Here is a 19,833-nt window from a genome sequence, read left to right as displayed (position 1 = left end):
TGGGGACCATGGTCTCGGGGAACATCTAGCTCAATTGGCATAACACAGTTTATAAAGACAATGTTCTACATTCTACATTGGTGAGTAGTGTCTGGTGCCTTAAAAGCCTATGAGCAGCCATCTAAGATACAAGATACTTCACTGGTCTCACCCCTTCAGGAGCAAGGGAGAATGAAGAGAACAGGATACAAGAAAAAGATTAGTCTGAAGGACTAATGGACCACAGCTACCATGGCCTTTACTAGACTGAGACCAGTACAGCTAGATGGTGCCCAGCTACCACCACAGACTGCTCTGACTGGGATCACAATAGAGGGTCCTGGACAGAGCTGGAAAAGGATTTAGAACAAAATTCTAACTCACAAAGAGAAGACCAGATTTACTGGTCTGACAGACTTGAGAAACCCGAGAGTATGGCCCCCAGACACCCTTTTAGCTCATTGGTGAAGTCACTCCCGAAGTTCACCATTCAGCCAGGGATTGGACAGCCTCATAAAACAAAACTGGACTAATATGGCACAGCAGTCCACGGAAGAGGACTAGTAGGCAGGAGGAGACAAGAAAGCTGGGGATAGGAAACCCAAGTTTGAGACGGGACAGTGTTGACATGTCGTGGGGTTGTTAACCATTGTCATAGGGCAATATGTTTATTAACTGTTTAATGAGAAACTATTTGTTCTGCAAACCTTCATCTAAGGTACAAAAAAAAAAAAAAAAGAATTATCTCTGTGAGATCAAATTGACAACAGCAACTCAAAAGGTTTGAAGGGAAGCCTAGGGGACAGTGAGTTGAAGATAATAGAATAATTTGGAAAAGGATAGTGAGAATAGCAGCACAACAAGAAGAATGTAATTGATGTCACTGAATTGTACATGTAGAAACTTTCGAAATGGTGTAACTTTGGCTATGTATATTTTCACTAAAAAAAAAAACGGGTCCTCCAAGGTCAAGAACGGAGAGTGTTGACATGAGAGGTTGTTAACCAATATCATAAAACAATACGTGTACTGACTGTTTAATGAGAAATTATTTCTTCTGTAAACCTTCATCTAAAGAACAATGTACATATATATAATCACGCTCAATAGGATTACACTGAAGCTCAGAGGGAAACTATTCCCAGCCTTAATTATCTTTAAAGTGGACCCTCATTTGGATTCCTTTCACCTCCTACAATTGATCAAAAACACCTAAGTGACTGATGATTGTCAGACTCATTCCTTTGCTCTTTTTCTCTTTTTGTCTGCTTTAGAAAGACCTGCTGCCAAGAAATGCACTCTTCTCTGGATTAAAAGTGAGTCATTCTATGTCATCATACCTGGTCCCATCTTACACTTGGACAACTGAAGATGCAGCCCTAAGGCTATTGACCTTGACTGATCCAATAAGTGGTGGTAATCCTCATGTGTGAATATTTAGGATTCACAGGAACTTGAAACAATTTCAAGTTGAATAATATTGATACCCTATGCCTTGTCCAATACTTTGTATTGAATTAGAAGAAATGTACAACTGGACAAATGTGTTGTTATAAAATTTTTATGGATTATGGATGGCTAGGAGCTCTACCATCTACAGTGGTGAACTTCCCATAATAGAACGCCTTTGCCAATTGAGGCTGGACATACGGTTTTGCAGTTCAGTTTTATCATGAGTCTTGGAAATTGTTAAACTGTTAAGTATATCAACTGTTAAGACTCTAGCTTCAAATAACGCAGGCTATGTGAGAAATAGCACCATATATTGGACACTAGTTTAGAGCATATACAGCCTCCTGGAGAACAGTAACTCAACACTGGAATGTATTACCCCTTAGTTGGCGCTGTAATTGTGTCTTTAGTACGTCATTGCATCATTGTATCAAGCCAGCCACTTCATGATGATGGGCAACATGGTAAGACAGGTGAATTTCATGAACATGAGCCCATTGCCACACTCATTTGGTGAGAAGTTATTTCCTTGATCTGAAGCAATGTTGTGTGGGATACCATGACAGTGGATAAGGCGTTCTGTAAGTCCACGGATGGTAGTTTTGGCAGAAGCATTGCGTGCAGGGAAGGTAAATCTGTATCCAGAATGTATATTGCAGTAAGAACAAAACACTGCCTTTTCCATGATGCAAGTGGTCCAAGGTCATCAACCTTCCACCAGGTTGCTGGCTGATCACCCCTAGGAATGATGCCATACTGGGGACTCAGCGTTGCTCTCTGTTGCTGGCAGATTGGGCACTCAGCAATGGCTGTAGCCAAGTCAGCCTTGGTGAGTAGAAGTCCATTGTGCTGAGCCTATGCTTAACCTCCATCCCTGCCACTATGGCCACTTTGTTCATGAGCCCATTAGGCAATGACAGGAGTGTCTAGGGAAACAGACTGACTGGTATCCACAGAAAGCATCATCCTATCCACTTGATTGTTAAAATTCTCCTCTGCTGAGGTCATCCTTTGGTGACTATTCCCATGAGACACAAATATCTTCACTTTGGCCCATTCAGAGAGGTCCATCCTCATTCCTCTTCCCCATATGTCCTTGTCACCAATTTTCCAATCATGTTTCTTCCAAGCTCCTGACCTTTCAGTCAAACCATTGGCCACAGCCTGTGAATCAGTATACAATCGCAAATCTGGCCATCTATCCTTCCAAACAAAATGAACAGCCAGGTACACTGCTTGAAGTTCTGCCCACTGGAAAGATTTCCCTTCATCACTGTCCTTTGGGGAGGTCCCAGAAAGGGGCGGCTGCCACTGTTCACTTCTGAGTGGTACCTGCATATTGCGCAGAAACATCTGTAAACCAGGCATTAGTTTCCTCTTCCTCGGTCAACTGATTGTAAGGAACTCTCCATGGGGCCATAAATGGTGATTGGAAGAAGAAAGGTAATGTGACAGGAGTGGGGACAATGGACATTTGGGCCACTTCCTCATGTAACTTGTGGCTTCAGGTCCTGCTCGAACCCTATCGCATATATACCACTTCAATTTAATAATGGAATGCTGCTGTGCACATCTGACTTTATGACTCTGTGGGTCAGACAACACCCAGTTCATGATGGGCAGCTCAGGCTGCATGGTGACTTGGTGGCCTGTGGTTAAGTGTCCAGACTCTACTAAAGCCCAGTAACAAGCCCAAAGCTGTTTCTGAAAAGGAGAGTAGTTATCTGCAGAGGATGGCGGAGCTTTGCTCTAAAATCCTAAGGGTCTGCACTGTGATTCAGCAATAGAGGTCTGCCAAAGAACCCAAATAGCATCTCTATCTGCCATGGACACTTAAACACCATTGGATCAGCCAGATCATATGTCAAGTGGCAGAGCTGCTCGCACAGTAGCTTGAAACTATTTCAGAGCCTTTTCTCATTCTCTCATTCGAGGCCCCACTAAAAACTAGCAACTTTTCAAGTCACTTGTTAAATAGGATGGAGTAGCACACCCAAATGAGAAATATGTTGACTGCCAAATTCAAAGAGGCCCACCAGGTGTTGTGCCTCTTTTTTAGTTGTAGGAGGGGCCAGATGTAACAACTTGTAGACAAGCCCCGTAACACTGGACCTCTGTGTATTCTGAGGGATCCTATGCTGGTTGAAATATAGGAGGAGATGGGTTCTTCCTGCTGTGATTATTTTGATTTGAGGTGGATTGGGTTCTTATGTGGGTCAAGAGTGGTATCAAACAGTAAAAGGACAGTGAGACTTTCAGGAAAAGGTGTTGCCACAATTCTTGAAATGAAATACAATTCCGAGTGTCCTGACAGCTTATTTGTAGATCTCCAGTTTTCTGTGACCCCCATAGTGCCATTTCCTGAGAGTTTCCATGCACTGAATAATGCCAGTGGATACAGATATGGCTTTCTTCAATGTATAAGCCAGGGGTAACCAATGGAAAAGCCTCCTCTCTTCATGGAACCCCCTGACAGTTTGTTCTATGTCTAAAGACCTCTAAGCCTTCTCCTTATCTTGCTTGTTTCTTGTTGTCAATAGTCAGCAATGGGTTATTTGTGGGAGTACTGACTTTATCAATACCTTGGGAATAGCTGGCATGAGCGGTAGCCATGAAAAAATCAACTTCTCTCCCTTGACCTCAGTCTTACTGCTATGTCCTTTCAAAGAGGTTTCTGAGGGCAATCCCTGTTGGCCTGCTGTCCTTGGGATCATTTTAACCCCCTAGGAATTATACAGTGGATATGTACACTGGGCTGGAAGGAAGACATCTTTGGTAAGAATCTTGAGGTCTAAGAGGACATATACCTGGGGAATGCCATGGCTTGGGTCAATGATGACACCTACACTTGTCTTGAAGAGAGATAATGACATAAAAATCATGCTCAATAGGATTACGTTGAGGCCTAGAGGGAAACTCCTTTTGCCCAAACTTATTTATCTACTTCAAAGTGGACTCCCATTTGTATTCTTTTCACCTCCCCTCAGTGATCAAAAATACTTAACTGACTGATGTTTCTCAGGCTTATTCCTTGGTTTTTTTCCTCTTTTGTGTGATTTAGAAAGACCTGCTGCCAAGAAATTCACCATTCCATGGATTCAAGGTGAATGATTCCATGTCATTATAACTAGTACCATCTGACCCGTGGACAAGAGAAGATGTAGCCCAAAGGCTATTTGGTTTTGGAAATCAGATAAGACGTGCCCCCTATTTTTTTCTTGACTTTGATTCATTAAGTGGTAATGATCCCCATGGATGAAAATTAATGTTCACTGGAGCTTGAAACAATTTCAAGTTGAGTAATTTTTGATACCCTGGCACCTAGTCCTATATGTCATATTGAACTGGGAGACATGCATAACTGGAAAAATGTTTTTTTCTAAAATATTTGTGGAATGCAGATGACTAGGCACTGTACTGGTGACACTGGTGAACTTACCATAATTGAACGACTCTGCCAGTTGAGGCCAGACCTAGGCTTCTGCAGTTTGTTTTTCCCGTGAATCTTGGAAATGGATGAACTGTTGAGTAGTCTGATACATGCAGCCACTTGTTCTTTGGAGCTACAGTCAGTTGTTGCCACAGTTCTTGAGAAGGAACACAATTCCAAGGATCCTGAAAGCTGATTTTTAGATTCCCCACCTTTCTGTGACCCCCCAGAGTATCATTTTTTAGAGTTTCCAGGCATTGGGCAATACCGGTGGATACAGGTATGGCTTTCTTGAATATATAGGCCAGGATTAATCAATGGAAAAGCCTCCTCTCTGCTTGGAATCTCCTGACAGTTTGTTCTATATCCATAGACCTCTAGGCCTTGTCTTTATCTTACTTGTCAATGGTCAGCAGCCTACTTAATGGGTTATTTGTGGGAATACAGCCTTTATTGATACCTTTGGGAATAGCTTGCTTGAGCCATAACCCAGAAGAAATGAAATTCTCTCCCTTGACCTCCGTCTTATTGCTGTCTCCTTTGCCCCTGGTTTCTGAGGCTGATTCTTGGCCTGATGTCCTTGTGATTATTCCAAATCTCCAGGTATCCTGAAGAGGATACGTGCACACTGAAATCCAATGTGACACTGGGATAGAAGGAAAACATCCGTGGTAAGCATCTTGGGGCCTACGGATATTTATACGTGGGGAATGACATGACTCCGGTCAATGATGATGCCTAAACTTGTCTTAAGGAGAGATGATGTCATAAAAATCGTGTTCAGAAGGATTACAAAGAGGACCAGCATGAAACTCCTTTTGTTCAACCTTATTTATCTTCTTTGAAATGTACCCACATAGAGTTTTCCTTCACCACCCTCAAGTGATAGAGAGTGTCTAAGAGTTTGATGTTTCTCAGGCTTATTCCTTGGCTCTTTCCTCTCTTTTGTGTGCTTTAGAAGACTCACAGCCAAGAAATTCACCATTCCGTGGATTCAAGGTGAGTGTCTCTATGTCATTGTAACTGATTCGAGCTGACTCTTCGACAAGCGAATAGACGGCTCAGAAGAAATTGGGTTTTGAAAATCAGACAAGACACATCCCCTCTTTGTTTTTGTTGGTGGTGGTGTTTGTTTTTTCAACCATGAATGATTCAACAGGTGACTGTGATTCTCATGGGGGGAATATTTAGGTTTCACAGGAACTTGAAACAATTTTAAGTTGAGTAATTTTTGATACCATGGCACCCAGTCTGATATATTGAACTGGGAAAAATACACAACTGGACAAATGTGTCTTTCTAAAATATTTAAAGGATATCACTTTTTATTGAAAGATCACTGGAATCATGTAGAGACCTGTTGTGAGTCCTGCTCTGTGTATCCCGAGGAACCTCTGCTGGTTCTAATACAGGAGGAGACAGTAGCTTCTTTCTGCTGTTATTATTTTGAGATGAGGTGGATTGCTTCTGTTTGTGGGTGAAGAGTGACATCAAATATTATAAGAACAGTGACATTTTCAGGAAGAGGTGTTGCCACTATTCTTGAAAAAGAATACAATTCCAAGTGTCCTGAAAGCTTATTTGTAGATTCCCAGTTTTCTATGACTCCCAGGGTGTCATTTCCTGAGAATTTCCATGCACTGGACAATGCCAGTGGATACAGATACTGCTGTCTTGAGTATGTCACCCAGGGATAACCAATGGAAAAGTCTTCTCTCTGCATGGAACCTCCTGACATTTTGTTCTATGTCCAGAGACCTGTAGGTCTTGTCCTTATCTTGTTTGTTTCTTGCTTGTTGTCAGTAGTCAGAAGCCTATGTGATGGTTTACCTTTGAGAGTACTGATGTTACCACTACCTTTGAGAATAACTGGCAAGAGCCATAGACATGAAGAAATGAATTTCTCTCACTTGACCTCTGTCTTACTGCATTGTCCTTTGAAAAATGTTTCTGAGGATGATCCCTGTCTCCCTGCTATCCTTGGGGCAGTTCCAAACACCAAGGTATCCTGCCAAGAATATATGCACACTCTGATCCAGTGTGACTCTGAGCTTGAAGGAACACATCTGTGGTAAAAATCTTGAGGTCTAAGGGGATGTATACCTTGGGCTTTGGCAATGATGACACCTAAACTTGTCTTCAAGAGTGATGATGACATAAAAATCCTGCTCAATAGAATTATGTTGAGGACCAGCAGGAAACTCCTTTCACCCAACTTTATTTATGTACTTCAAGATGGACACCCGTTTCGATTCTTTTCGCTTACCTCAAGTGATCAAAAATGTCTAAGTGTCTGATGTTTTTCAGGTTCATTCCTGGGCTCTTTTCCTCTCTTCGTGTGATTTAGAAATTCCTATGGTGAAGAAATTCACCATTCCATGGATTCAAAGTTTGTGTCTGCATTTTATTATAATTGTTCCAAGCTGAATCTTGGACAAGTGAAGATGTAGCCTAGAGGCAACTGAGTTTTGTCAATCAGATAAGTGTGTCTCATTTTTGTTCTTGACAGTAAGTGATTCACTAAGTGGTTGTGATCCTCATGGGTGAATATTTATGTTTCACAAGAACTTGAAACAATTTCAAGTTGAGTTATTTTTGATAACCTGGCACCCAAACTCATATGTCATGTTGGATTGGGAGAAATACACAACAGGGCAAATGTGTTTTTCTAAAATATTTATGGGATTCGAATGGCATGGAGGTGTACTGGGGACACTTGTGAACCTCCCATAATGAAGGCCTCTTCCATGGAGGATGAAATGTAAGCTTTTGTAATAGAATTTTCTCATGATAATTGGAATTGAATGAAATCTTACATGTCTGATACCTGACTTTATCTTCATAGAAGAGGTGACTCTATGGATTTTAGTGTAGAAAAGCCAATATGAGATATGATGTCAGTTATTAAGGGTTAGGTCTTAGAGCTAACTGTCTTCAGCAGTTCAGGTTACAGAAATGCCACGATTAGTGCCTCTCCACAATGAATTAAGGAACTACTTCTTCCTTCATTATGAGGAAAGATCACTTTTTACTGAAAGTTCATTAAAATCAAATGGAGATATGTCTTGATTCCCTTTCCCTTGTGTTCAGTGTGTTCTTCTGGTAGTTTATATATAGCAGGAGATGTGTTGTTTCTTATACGCTTATATATTACTGAGGGGGATTGGTTTTATATTTGGGTCATGAACGATATCTAACACAATACAGACAATGGCATTTTTTTCACATATTTGAACATCACGAAGAGGTGTTCCACAATTCTTGGAAAAAAAAAAAAGTCCATGTGTCTTGACAGCCATTTTCTAGATCCCTAAGAAATGTCACTTCCTGAGATTTGATAAGCAATGGACAATGCCTGTGTTTATGGATATGGCTTTCTTGAATGTATCGTCTTGGTATAATCAATGAAATGCCACAATTTTGACTTGGAACCTCCTGACACTTTGTTTTACATCAAGAAACCTCTATGCCTTGTCCTTTTACTGCTTGTCGTCACTGGTCAGCAGTTTATATACTTGGTTATTTGTGGGAGTACTGGTTTATTCCCTTTGGGAATAGCTGGCCAGAGAAATGAACTTCTCTCACTTGACCCCTGCTTACGACTCTCTCCTTTGATAAAGATTTATGAGGATGATCCCTCTTGGCCTGCAATTCTGGTACCATTCCAACTATCCAAGTATCCTAAAGAGAATATGTGCAAAGTCTGATCCAATTTGACACCAGGCCGGAAGGAAGACATCTGTGGTAAGCATTTTAAATTTATGGTATTGTATGCCTATGAAGTGCCATGGGGCTTGAGTCAATGATGATACTTAAACTTGTCTTGAAAGAGATGATGGCATAAAAATCATGCTCCATAGGATTACACTGAGGCTCAGTGGGAAACTCCTTTTGCCTAGCCTTATTTATCCACTTTGAAGTGGACCCCCAGTTTGATTATTTTAACCTTACTAAAGTACTTGAGAATGTCTAAGAGTTTAACATTTCTCAAGCTAATTTCTTGGCACTTTTCCTCTTTTGTATACTTAGAATGACAAGCTACCAAAAAACTAAACATTCCATAGATTCAAGGTGAGTGCCTTTAATTTGTTTTATCTGGTCCCAGCTGACTCTTGAACAAGTGAAGATGCAGCCCAAAGGCCATTAGGTTTATGCAATCAAATGAGATGTGTCCCTATTGTGTGTGTGTGTGTTTTTTTTTTTTTGTTTGTTTGTTTCTTTGTTTAATTATGTTATTGTCTTAGTCATCTAGTGCTACGATAACAGAAATACAAGTGCATGGCTTTAACAAAGAGAAGTTTATTCTGTCACAGTCCAGTAGGCTACAAGTCCAAATTCACAGTGTCAGCTCCAAGGGAAAGCTTTTTCTCTGTTGACTCTGGAGGAAGGTTCATGTCATCAATCTTTCCTTGGTTTGGGAGCTTCTCTGTGCAGGAACCTCAGGTCCAAAAGACATACTCTGCTCTCAGCACTGCTTTCTTGGTGATGTGAGGTTCCCATGTGTTTCTACTCGCTTCTATTTTTTATATCTCAAAAGAGATTGCCTTAAGACACTATCCAATCTTGTATACCTCATCAGTATAACTGCCATTAATCCATCTTATTAGATCATAGTGATTGAATTTACAACACATGAGGAAATCACATCAGATTACAAAATGGTACACAATTATACAATACTGGGAATACAGATATTTTGTGGGGACTCAATTCAATCCATGACAGTTATTCACTGTGATCCTCAAGGATGAATATTTAGGTTGCACAAAAACTTGAAACAATTTCATTTTGAGTAATTTTTGATACCCTGGTACCTCTTCTGATACATTGGTGTGGAGAAACACATACCCGGACAAATTTGTTTTTATAAAATTTTTATGATGGTGCAGAGCTCCATAAGTGATACTGGTGACCTGCCCATAATTGAATGGCTCTGCTGGTAGAGACCAGATTATATGGTTCTCTAGTATGGAATCTTGGAATTGGATGAACTGTTGAGTAGTCTTAATACCTGACTAGCTCCAAAGAACAATGACACCAGGTTTTCGTACAGAAAAAACAATGTGAGGGATGATATCAGTTGTTAAGGTGCGGCTATTGAGATGACTAGCTTTAGCAGCTTATGTCACAGGAATGCCATGATAGGCTCTCCTCTACAATGAATGAAGGACCTACTGCTGCCTTCCTCATAAGGAAAGGTCACTTTTTACTGAAAGTTCATTGAAATCATGTACAGACATGTTCTGATTACAACTCACTATTTTTTCAGTGAGATCTTCTTGTTTAAATATAGGAGGACACCTGTTATTCCTTGTGTCCTTATCTTGGGTTGAGGGAGTTTGTGTTCATGTTTGGGTCATTAATGACATCTAACATTATAAACACAATGACAATTTACCACAGCTTTGAATGTCAGGAAGGAGTGATGCCCAATATTCCTGAAAATCAATACAATTCTGAATGTCATGACAGCTGATTTTAGATTTCCAGTTTCTTGTGACCTCAGAACTGTCATTTCCTGAGAGTTCATATGCAATTGACAATGCCAATGGTAACGGATACGGCTTCCTTGAATATACCAACCTGGAATAATCAATGGAATGCCTCAACCTGTATGCGGAATCTCCTAACAAGAAACCTCTACACCTCGTCCTTATATTGTTTGTTGTCAATGGTCAGCCGCTTGTTTAATGGGTTTTTTGTGGGAATACTGACTTTATTGAACTCTTTGGGAAAAGCTCACAAGAGACGTAAATAAATTTGTCTCCCTTGACCTCTGTCATACTGTTCTCTTTGATAAAGATTTCCGAGGATTAACCCTCTAGGCTTGCTGTCCTGATGCAATCCTACCTTCCTGTGGTCCTAGACATTAGATACACTAACTCAGATCCACTTTAGAATAAGATGGGGAGGAAGACGTGTGTAAGCACATCGTTGTCTAAGGGCATGTATGCCTAGGGAGTGCCATGGCTTGGACCAATACTAAAACCTTGGCTCATCTTGAAGAGAAATGAAGACACAAAAATCATGCTGAATAGGATTACACTGAGGCTAGTCAAAAATTCTTTTTGCCTAGTCTTCTATATGTGCTTTGAATTGCAACCCCATTTTTATTCTTTTAACCTTACTAACTTGATCTAAAATTCCTAACATTTTGGCATTTCACAGGCTCATCCTTAGCTCATTTTTTCACTGTGTGATTTATAAAAACAACCTATGAAGTAAATCATCATTCTATTGATACAAGGTCTCTGTTTTATTTTTATTTGTTCAACCTGACTATTGAACAAGTGACTAGGCATCTCAAAGCAATTGGGTTTATGCAATGTGATAAAATGAGTACCCTATGTTTTTTTCTTGACAATTTGTAATTTATCAAGTTGAAGTGATCCTCATTGGTAAATGTTTAGGCTTACTGAACTTTTGAACAATTTCAAGGTGAAAATTTTTGGATATACTGGCATCCAGTCCAATATGTCATATTTATTTGGGAGAAATACACTACTGGATAAATGTGATTCTATTGGCACAGGGCTCTATTGGCGACACTGATTAACTTCCCATAATTGAACAACTCCCCTAATGAGACCAGAATGTAAGATTCTTCAATATGGATTGCCCATGGAACTTGAAATTGGATGAACTGTTGTGTAGTCTGATACCTGATTTTCCGCTCCAAGGGAACACGTGTCTTCCTTGTTTGTTTGTTTGTTGTTTTGCTTTGTTTTTTTTTTAGAAAATTGTGAGTGCTGTCGATTGTTAATTATAAGGCTTTTAAAATGACTAGGTTCATCAGTTCAGTTAACAGGAATTCCATAATCAGATCCTCTCCCCAATGAGTGAAGATTCTTTTGCTGCCTTCTTCATGAGAAAAGTTCACTCTTTACTGAAAGTTCATTGAAATCATGTAGAAAATTTTCTGTTTCATGCTTTCAGTGTATACTGTTGGATCTTCTGCTGGTTTAAATACAAAATAAGACATGGTCTTCCCTATGTGATTACTTTTGGTTGAAGGGATTTGAGTTTATGTTTGGGTCATGAATGACATTTAACATCATAAGAATAATGGCATTTTGGCCACAGCTCTGAATGTCAGAAAAAAGGGTTGCCCACAATTCTTTAAAAATGTATAAAATTCATGAGCTTCTTTTTAGGTTTCTAGTTTCATGTGGCCTCAAGAGTGTCATTTCCTGTAAGTTCATAAGCAATAATAATGCCAATGGCTATGGATATGGCTTCTTTTATTTACCAAAGGGTAACCAATGCAATACTCTCATCTGTGCATGAAACCTCTTTAAAAGTTATTCAAAATCAAGAAACCTGTATTCTTTGTCCTTTTACTGCTTGTTGTGAATGACCAACAGCCTATGTAGCAGGCTCTTTTTGGAGTACTGGTCTTATTGCTCCATTTAAAAATAGCTGGCATGACCCCCTCTTACTATTCTCTTCTTTTATAAAGACTTATGTGTGTGATCCCTCTTTACCTGCTCTTTCTGGGGCAATCGCTACCACCCAGAAGTCCTGCAAAGAATATATGCTCTGATCCTGTTTGGCTCAGGCTTTAAGTTCAACATCTGTGGTAAGCATATTGAGATCTAAGGGGTATGTTCCTAGGAAGTGCCATGTCTTTGGTCATTGACAAGACACAAACTTGTCTTGAGAGATATATTACATAAAAATCATCCTCATAGAATTACCCCATGACCCATCTGTGTGATAGTCCTTGGAGAGAAAGTTGGGTATCTTAGAAGAGGAAGTTGGGAATGATATATTGGGTTTGAAACAATTAAGCTGAAGTGGGAATTATTTTATCTTAATGGAAATGTTATGGATACACTTCTAATTTGACCACAAGTTTGATTCTTCAAAACTTATTTAAGATCTATATTTTCTCATAGTCTGTCATTTTTTGGGCTTATTGTTTGGCATTTATTTCTGTGTGGGTCATAAAGTTGAGTTGTCAATAAGTGTACCCTTGTGTTGATTCAAACTGAGTGTTTTTTTATTGTGTTTTAGATGAAGATTTACAGAGCAAATTAGTTTCTCATTAAATGATTAATACATATATTGTTTTGTGACATTGGTTGTCAACCCCACGATATGTCACCACTCTCCTCTTCTCGACCTTGGGTTCCCCATTATGTCCCCTTCTGCCTTCATGTCCCCTCCTGCCTTCTCATCCTTGCCCCTGGGTTGTTGTGCCCATTTAGTCTCATTTTGTTTTATGGGCCTGTCTAATCTTTGGCTGAAGGGTGAACCTCAGGAGTAACCTCAGTACTGAGTTAAAAGGATGTCCTAGGGGCCATACTCTTAGGGTTTCTCCAGTCTCTGTCAGACCAGTAAGACTGGTCTTTTTTTTGTGAGTTAGAATTTTGTTATACATTTTTCTCAACTCTGTCTGGGACTGTCTGTTGTGATCCCTGTCAGAGCAATCGGTGGTGGTACCTGGCAACACCTAGTTGTGCTAGACTCAGTCTGGTGAAGGCTGTGATAGTTGTGGTCCATTAGTCCTTCGGACTAATCTTTCCATTGTGTCTTTGGTTTTCTTCATTCTCCTTTGCTCCAGATGGGGTGGGACCAGTGCAGTATCTAAAATAGCTGGTAAGTGTCTGTCTTTTATTTTGATTAATTTCACCTGACTAATGGACATGTGTATATTTATTCTTCAGACAATTGAGCTTATGCAATCACATGAGTACCTTATTTTTTTTGAAAATGAGTGATTCACCAAGTTGATGCGATTCACTTTGGAAAATCTTTAGTTTTTAAAAGAACTTGAAATGATTGCTAGGTGAGGAATTTTTAATTCACTGGCACCTGGTCTGCAGTTTCTACGGAGGAGATGTGTTCATCCCTATTTGATTATTTTGGCTTGCTGTCACTTGTGTTGGTGTCTGGACTGAATGACATACAACAACATAAGGAAAATAGCATATTTGCCACAGCCTTTTCAAGTGAGGGATAGGTGTTGCTAACATTCTTTGAATATGAATATAATTTTCGGTATCCTGATATCTAATTTCTAGATTCTTAGTTTCATGTGGCTTCATGATTTTCTTTCTATGACAGTGCATATTCAATGAGTCTTTCAGTTGTTACTGACATGGCTTCCTGTTATATGCAGACAATAAATGATCTATGGGATGTTCTCATTTCTTCATGAAATCACTTAACATGTTCTACATCTTTGAGAAATCTTTATGTTATTATGTTCAGCCTATATCATGGCCATGTTTGGAGTACTTATCTTACTGATTCATTAAAGAAAACCATGCATAAATCATACTCATATGAGATATGAATTTACATACATTTACTTCTGTTTTCTTTAGTCTTCTTAGCTGAATGATACTAAGGAAGAACCCTCTTTGGCATGGGTCAATCCGTAGCCAATCAGGTTGCCTTCACTAAATATGCCTGAAGTCCACTCTAATTTAGTGCTAATTTTTAAGAAAGTCATCTCATGTAAATATACCCAGCTCCAAGTTAATGCATGCCTTGGAAGCAGAAGCTGAAAGCTCTTGGCTTTGTATAAATACCCTTTATTATGCTGAGGAATTTCCCTTCTCTTCCTATTTTGCTGAGATTTTTTCATGAATGGGTGTTGGACTTTGTCAAATGCCTTTTCTGCATCAATGGATAAGATCACGTAGTTCTTGTCTCTTGTTTTATTTATGTGATGGCTTACATTGATTGTTTTTCTACTGTTGAACCATCCCTGTATACCTGGTATAAATCCCAACTGATCACAGTGAATTTTTTTTTTAGATATGTTGTTGAATTCTATTGGCTAGAATTGTTAAAGATTTTTTCGTCTATGTTCATGAGGGATATTGGTCTGTAATTTTTTTTTTTTTGTGGTGTCTTTTCCTGGTTTTGGCATCAGGGTTATGCTGGCTTCATAGAATGAGTTTGGGAGCATTCCATCCTTTTCTATGCTCTGCAATACCTTTAGTAGTAGTCATGTTAACACTTCTCTGAAAGTTTGGTAAAATTCTCCACTGAAACTGTCTGGGCCAAGGCTTTTTTTTTATTGTTGGGAGTTTTTAAATTGCTTTCTCAATCTCTTCTTTTGTTATAGGTTTATTTAGTTCTACCTCTGTTTGTGTTCATTTAGGTAGGTAGTGAGTTTCTAGAAATTTTCCATTTCCTCTAGGTTTTCAAATTTGTTAGCGTATAATTTTTCATAGTATTGTTATGATTATTTTAATTTCAGGCAGGTCTATTGTGATATCACCCATCTCATGTCTTATTTGGGTTTTTTGCTTCCTCTCCTGTTTTTCTTTTGTCAGTTTAGCCAATGGTTTATCAGTTTTATTGATCTTTTCAAAGAACCAGCTTTTGCTCTTGTTAACTCTTTCATTTGTTTTTCTATTCTCTATTTCATTTAATTCTGCTCTAATTCTTATTATTTCCTTTCCTCTGGCACCTGATGGCTTCTTTTGCTGCTCTCTATTTACTTGTTCCAGTTATAGGGTTAATGTTTTGGTTTGGGCCCTTTCTTTTTTTGGATGTGTGCATTTATTGCTATAAACTGGCCTCTGAGCACTGCTTTTGCTGTGTCTCAAAGGTTCTGGTAGGATGTGTTTTCATTCTCATTTGATTCTATGAATTTCCGTATTCCATCCTTAATTTCCTCCATAACCCAGTAGTTTTTGAACAAGGTGTTGTTCAGTTTCCATGTGTTTAATTTTTTTTCCTTGCTTTTTCTGTTATTGATTTCTACTTTTATGACTTTATGGTCAGAAAAGATGCTTTGTAATATTTTGATGCTTTGGATTCTGTTAAGGCTTGTTTTATGGCCTAATATGTGGTCTATTCTGGAGAATTTTCCATGTGCATTGGAAAAGAAGGCATACTTGGCTGCTGTTGGGTGGAGTGTTTGGTATATGCCCATAAGATCAAGTTGGTTGATTGTGGCATTTAGCTCTTCTATGTCTTTATTGAGCTTCTTTCTGGGTATTCTGTCCTTCACCGAAAGTGGCGTGTCGAAGTCTCCTACTACTATTGTGGAGCAGTCTGTCTCTCTTTTCAGTGTCGTTGGTTTGTTTTATGTATTTTGGAGCCCTGTTGTTGGGTGCATAAATATTTATTATGGTTATGTCTTACTGGTGTATTGACCCTTGAATCATTATATAGTGTCCTTCCTTATCCTTTGTGGTGGATTTTAGTTTAAAGTCTATTTTGTCAGAAATTAATAATGCCACTCCTGCTCTTTTTTGGTAGCTGTTTGCTTGATATATTTTTTCCATCCTTTGAGTTTTAGTTTGTGTCTTTAAGTCTAAGGTGTGTCTCTTGTAGGCAGCATATAGATGGATCATGTTTTTTTATCCATTCTGCCACTCTCTGTCTCTTTATTGGTGCATGTAGTCCACTTTCATTCAGCATAATTATTGATAGGTATGACTTTAGTGCAGTCATTTTGATGTCTTTTTTTTGTGTGTTGTTGACAGTTTCTTTGTTCCACTTAATTTTCCGTGTGCAGTCATTTCTCTTCATGTATTTTCTTTTCGTCTTTTTTCATTGTTGTTGATTTTGTATTTGCTGAGTCGTCGTATTTTTCTTGTTTTGTCTTTTGATGTGTGAGATTGTTAGTTTCCTTTGTGGTTATGTTAATATTTAAGATTTCCATCCTTTAAAGCCACATACCTGTAGCATTTTGTTACGGCAGGCTTATAAAATTAAGACAGCGCCTGTATTGAAAAATCAACTTTTTGTTTTTTTGGTCAATTGTTTATTTCTGAACTCCCAATTCTATTCCATTTATGACCCTGATTTCTGTGTCTATATCTGTTCCTTTGCTGGTTTCAAACTATATTTATTACTGTTGCTTTATAGTAAGAGACCAGAAAACATGAGTCTTACAACTTTGTCCTTCTTTTTCAACATTTTTTGAGCTATACTAGATCCTTCGCTTTTCCACATGAGCTTTAGGATTAGCTTATGAATTTCTGCGGGGAAAAAGGTGAGAAGTTGATAAAAGATTACATTAAATCTGTGCATCAACTTGGAGAACATTGCCATCTTAACAATAAATCTTCCAATCCATGAATATAGAATGCTTTTCCATTTGTTTAGATCTGTAACTTCTTTCAGTAAGGTTTTATAGTTTTCAGATTCCAAGTTTTGCACTTCTTTTACTTAACTTATTCCTAAATATTTTATTCCTTTTAATGATATAAATGGCATCTTAATTTCACATTTGGTTTGTTTAGACAAGTATATAGAAATACACTTAATGTTTTTAGTATTAACCTTGTATTCAGTAACCTTGCTGAATTTGTTTCTTAGTTCTTGCGAGTTTTAGTAGATTCCTTAGGAGTTTCTATATGCAACTTCATGACTTTCTGTGAAAAGAGATCATTTTAATTCTTCCTTTCCGATCTGGGTGCATTTTAAAATTTCTTTTTCTTGCCTAATTGCCCTGAGTAAAACCTCCAGTAAAATTTTGACTAAAAGTGGTGAGAGCCAATATCTTTCTCTTTTTCCTGATCTTAGAGGGAAAGCATCTAGTCTTTCCCTATAAATTATAATGTTAGCTCTGTGGGGTTTTTTTTTTTTTTTTTTTTTTTTTTAACTCATTATCAGATTAAGGAAGTTTTCCTCTAATCCTAGTTTGCTGAGGTTTTTTTTCCTTTTTTTGAATCGCAGAATGATGTTGGATTTTATCAAATGCCTCTTCTGAGTGTATTGAGATAATTATGTGATTTTGTTTTTTATTCTAGTGATATGATTTCTTACAATTATTTATTTTTGGATGTTAAACCAGCCTTGCATTTGTGGTATAAATCCCACTTGGTCATGATGAATAATCCTTTTTATAAGTTCCTTGATTCAGTTTGATAGTATTTTGTTGATTTTTATGTCTATATTCATAAGAGATACTGTTCTGGAGTTTTCTTTTCTTGTGATGTCTTTGTCTGGTTTTGTTATAAAAATAATACTGGCCCCAAGGAATGAGTTGGAAGTGTTTTCCTCTTTTACTTTTTGACAGAATTGGAGAAATTTTGTATTAATTCTTCTTTAAATGTTTGTTAGAATTCACCTGTGAAGTCTTCTGGCCTGTGATTTTCTTTCTGGGTAGTTTTTAAAAATTCTAATTCAATCTTTTTCTTTGTAATAGGTCACTTATTTATAGAAATAGATTCTATATCTATAGAAATAGATTTTCTATTTCTTCATGAGTCAGTTTTGGTAGTTTTTGTATTTCTAAGAATTTGTCCATTTCATCTAAGTTATCTAATTTATTGGCACATAATTTTTCATAGTATTCCTTCATAATTCTTTAATTTCTTTAGCTTAGTAGTAGTGTTCCTTCCTTCATACCTGATTCTAGCAATTTGAATACTCTCTCTTTTTTTCTTGGTCAACTTACCTGAACCCATTGCCGTCGAGTCAATTCTGACTCATAGCAACCCTATCTAAATGTTAATTTTGTTGATCTTTTCAAAGAATAAAATTTTGGTTTTATTGATTTTCTCTATTATTTCTTATTCTTTATTTTATTAATTTATGTGCTAATATTTTCTTCCTTTTGCTTGTTTTAGATTTACTTTGGTCTTCTTTATCCAGTGTCTTGAGGTGAAAGATTAGGCTGTTGATTTGAGATCTTCTGTCTTCCTTTTTTTGATCCTTTTAAATTTTATTGTGTTTTAGGTGAAAGCTTACAGTGCAAAAGTTTTTCATTCAAAAATTCATACACAAATTGTGACACTGGTTGCAACCCCACCAATTTGTCGGCATTCTTCCCCATTCCCTTTCCACACTGGGTTCTCCATGTCCATTCATCCAGTTTTCCTATCCCTTCCTGCCTTCTCTTCTTTGCTTTTGGGCAGGTGTTGCTCATTTGGTCTTGTATACTTGATTGAACTAAGAAGCAAGTTTCTCATGTGTGTTGTTTGTTTTATAGGCCTGTCTAACCTTTGGCCGAAAGGTAGACTTTGGGGGTGGCTTCATTTCTGAGTTAGAAGGGTGTCCTGGGGACACAGTCTCCAAGGTTCTTCCAGTCTCTGTCAGACCAGTGAGTCAGGTATTTTTGTGTGCAAATTTGAATTTTGTTCTACATTTTTCTCCCAGTCTGTCTGGTACCCTATATTGTGATTCCTGTCATAATGGTCAGTGGTGGTAGCCAGGCACCATCTAGTTCTTCTGGACTCAGGCTGGTGGAGGCTGTGGTTCATGTGGTCCATTAGTCCTTTGGACTATTATTTTCCTTGTGTCTTTGGTTTTCTTCATTCTCCTTTGCTCCAAATGTGATGGGACCAATAGATGTATCTTATATGGCCACTTGCATCTTTTTAAGACCTCCAAAGGCTACTCACCAAAGATGTAGAACATTTTCTTTACGAGCTATGTTATGCCAATTGACCTAGATGCCCAATGAGACTATGACCACCAAACCTCAGCGCCGTTAACTAGGTCCCTCAAGGTGTTTGTATGTGTCTAGAAGCTTCTATAACTTTGCCTTGGGCAATGTACTGACTTCCCCTATACTGTGTGTTGTCTTTTCCTTCACCAAAGTTAGCACTTGTCTACTATCTTGTTAGTGATTTCCCCTCCCCACTCCTGCTCTCCCTTGTAAGCATCAAGGATTTTTTTCCTGTATGTAAACATTTTCTTGGGTTTTTATAATAGTGTTCTCATACAATATTTGTCCTTTTGTGCTTGACTTATTTCACTCAGCATAATGCTCCCCAGATTCATCCATGTTGTGAGATTTTTGGCAGATTCATCATTGTTCTTTATTGTTGTGTCGTATCCCATTGTGTGTGTGTACCACAATTTGTTTATGCACTCATCTGTTGATTGACACTTAGGTTATTTCCATCTTTTTCTATCCCAAATAATGCTACAATGAACATGGGTATGTATATGTTTATTTGTGTGATGGCTCTTATTTCTCTAGGATATATTCCTAGGAGTAGGATTGTTGGATGACTAGGAAGAAGGACCCAGCAGTCTACTTCTGAAAA

General features: G+C 38.2%; 5 non-coding genes across 5 annotated transcripts; all 5 read left to right on the top strand.

The window, feature by feature from the left end:
• Positions 1–4,257: 4,257 nt before the first annotated feature.
• On the top strand, positions 4,258–4,338 carry LOC111819839 (small nucleolar RNA SNORD115). Its single transcript, XR_002823414.1, has one exon. It is a non-coding gene; the product is annotated as a small nucleolar RNA SNORD115 (small nucleolar RNA).
• Positions 4,339–5,584: 1,246 nt separating this feature from the next.
• Positions 5,585–5,664, top strand: LOC111819870 (small nucleolar RNA SNORD115). Its single transcript, XR_002823442.1, has one exon. It is a non-coding gene; the product is annotated as a small nucleolar RNA SNORD115 (small nucleolar RNA).
• A 1,310-nt stretch (positions 5,665–6,974) lies between these two features.
• LOC111819861 (small nucleolar RNA SNORD115) lies at positions 6,975–7,053 on the top strand. The gene has a single exon (XR_002823434.1). It is a non-coding gene; the product is annotated as a small nucleolar RNA SNORD115 (small nucleolar RNA).
• Positions 7,054–8,657: 1,604 nt separating this feature from the next.
• On the top strand, positions 8,658–8,737 carry LOC111819847 (small nucleolar RNA SNORD115). Its single transcript, XR_002823421.1, has one exon. It is a non-coding gene; the product is annotated as a small nucleolar RNA SNORD115 (small nucleolar RNA).
• Positions 8,738–10,834: 2,097 nt separating this feature from the next.
• On the top strand, positions 10,835–10,914 carry LOC111819869 (small nucleolar RNA SNORD115). Its single transcript, XR_002823441.1, has one exon. It is a non-coding gene; the product is annotated as a small nucleolar RNA SNORD115 (small nucleolar RNA).
• The last annotated feature ends 8,919 nt before the right edge of the window (positions 10,915–19,833 follow it).

This window comes from Trichechus manatus, unplaced genomic scaffold (assembly GCF_000243295.1).
Source record: "Trichechus manatus latirostris isolate Lorelei unplaced genomic scaffold, TriManLat1.0 scaffold00019, whole genome shotgun sequence".
In the NCBI taxonomy this organism is placed as follows: Eukaryota; Metazoa; Chordata; class Mammalia; order Sirenia; family Trichechidae; genus Trichechus; species Trichechus manatus.
The sequence above is the reverse complement of the archived record's forward strand: the minus strand, read 5'-3'. Positions and strand labels throughout refer to the sequence as shown.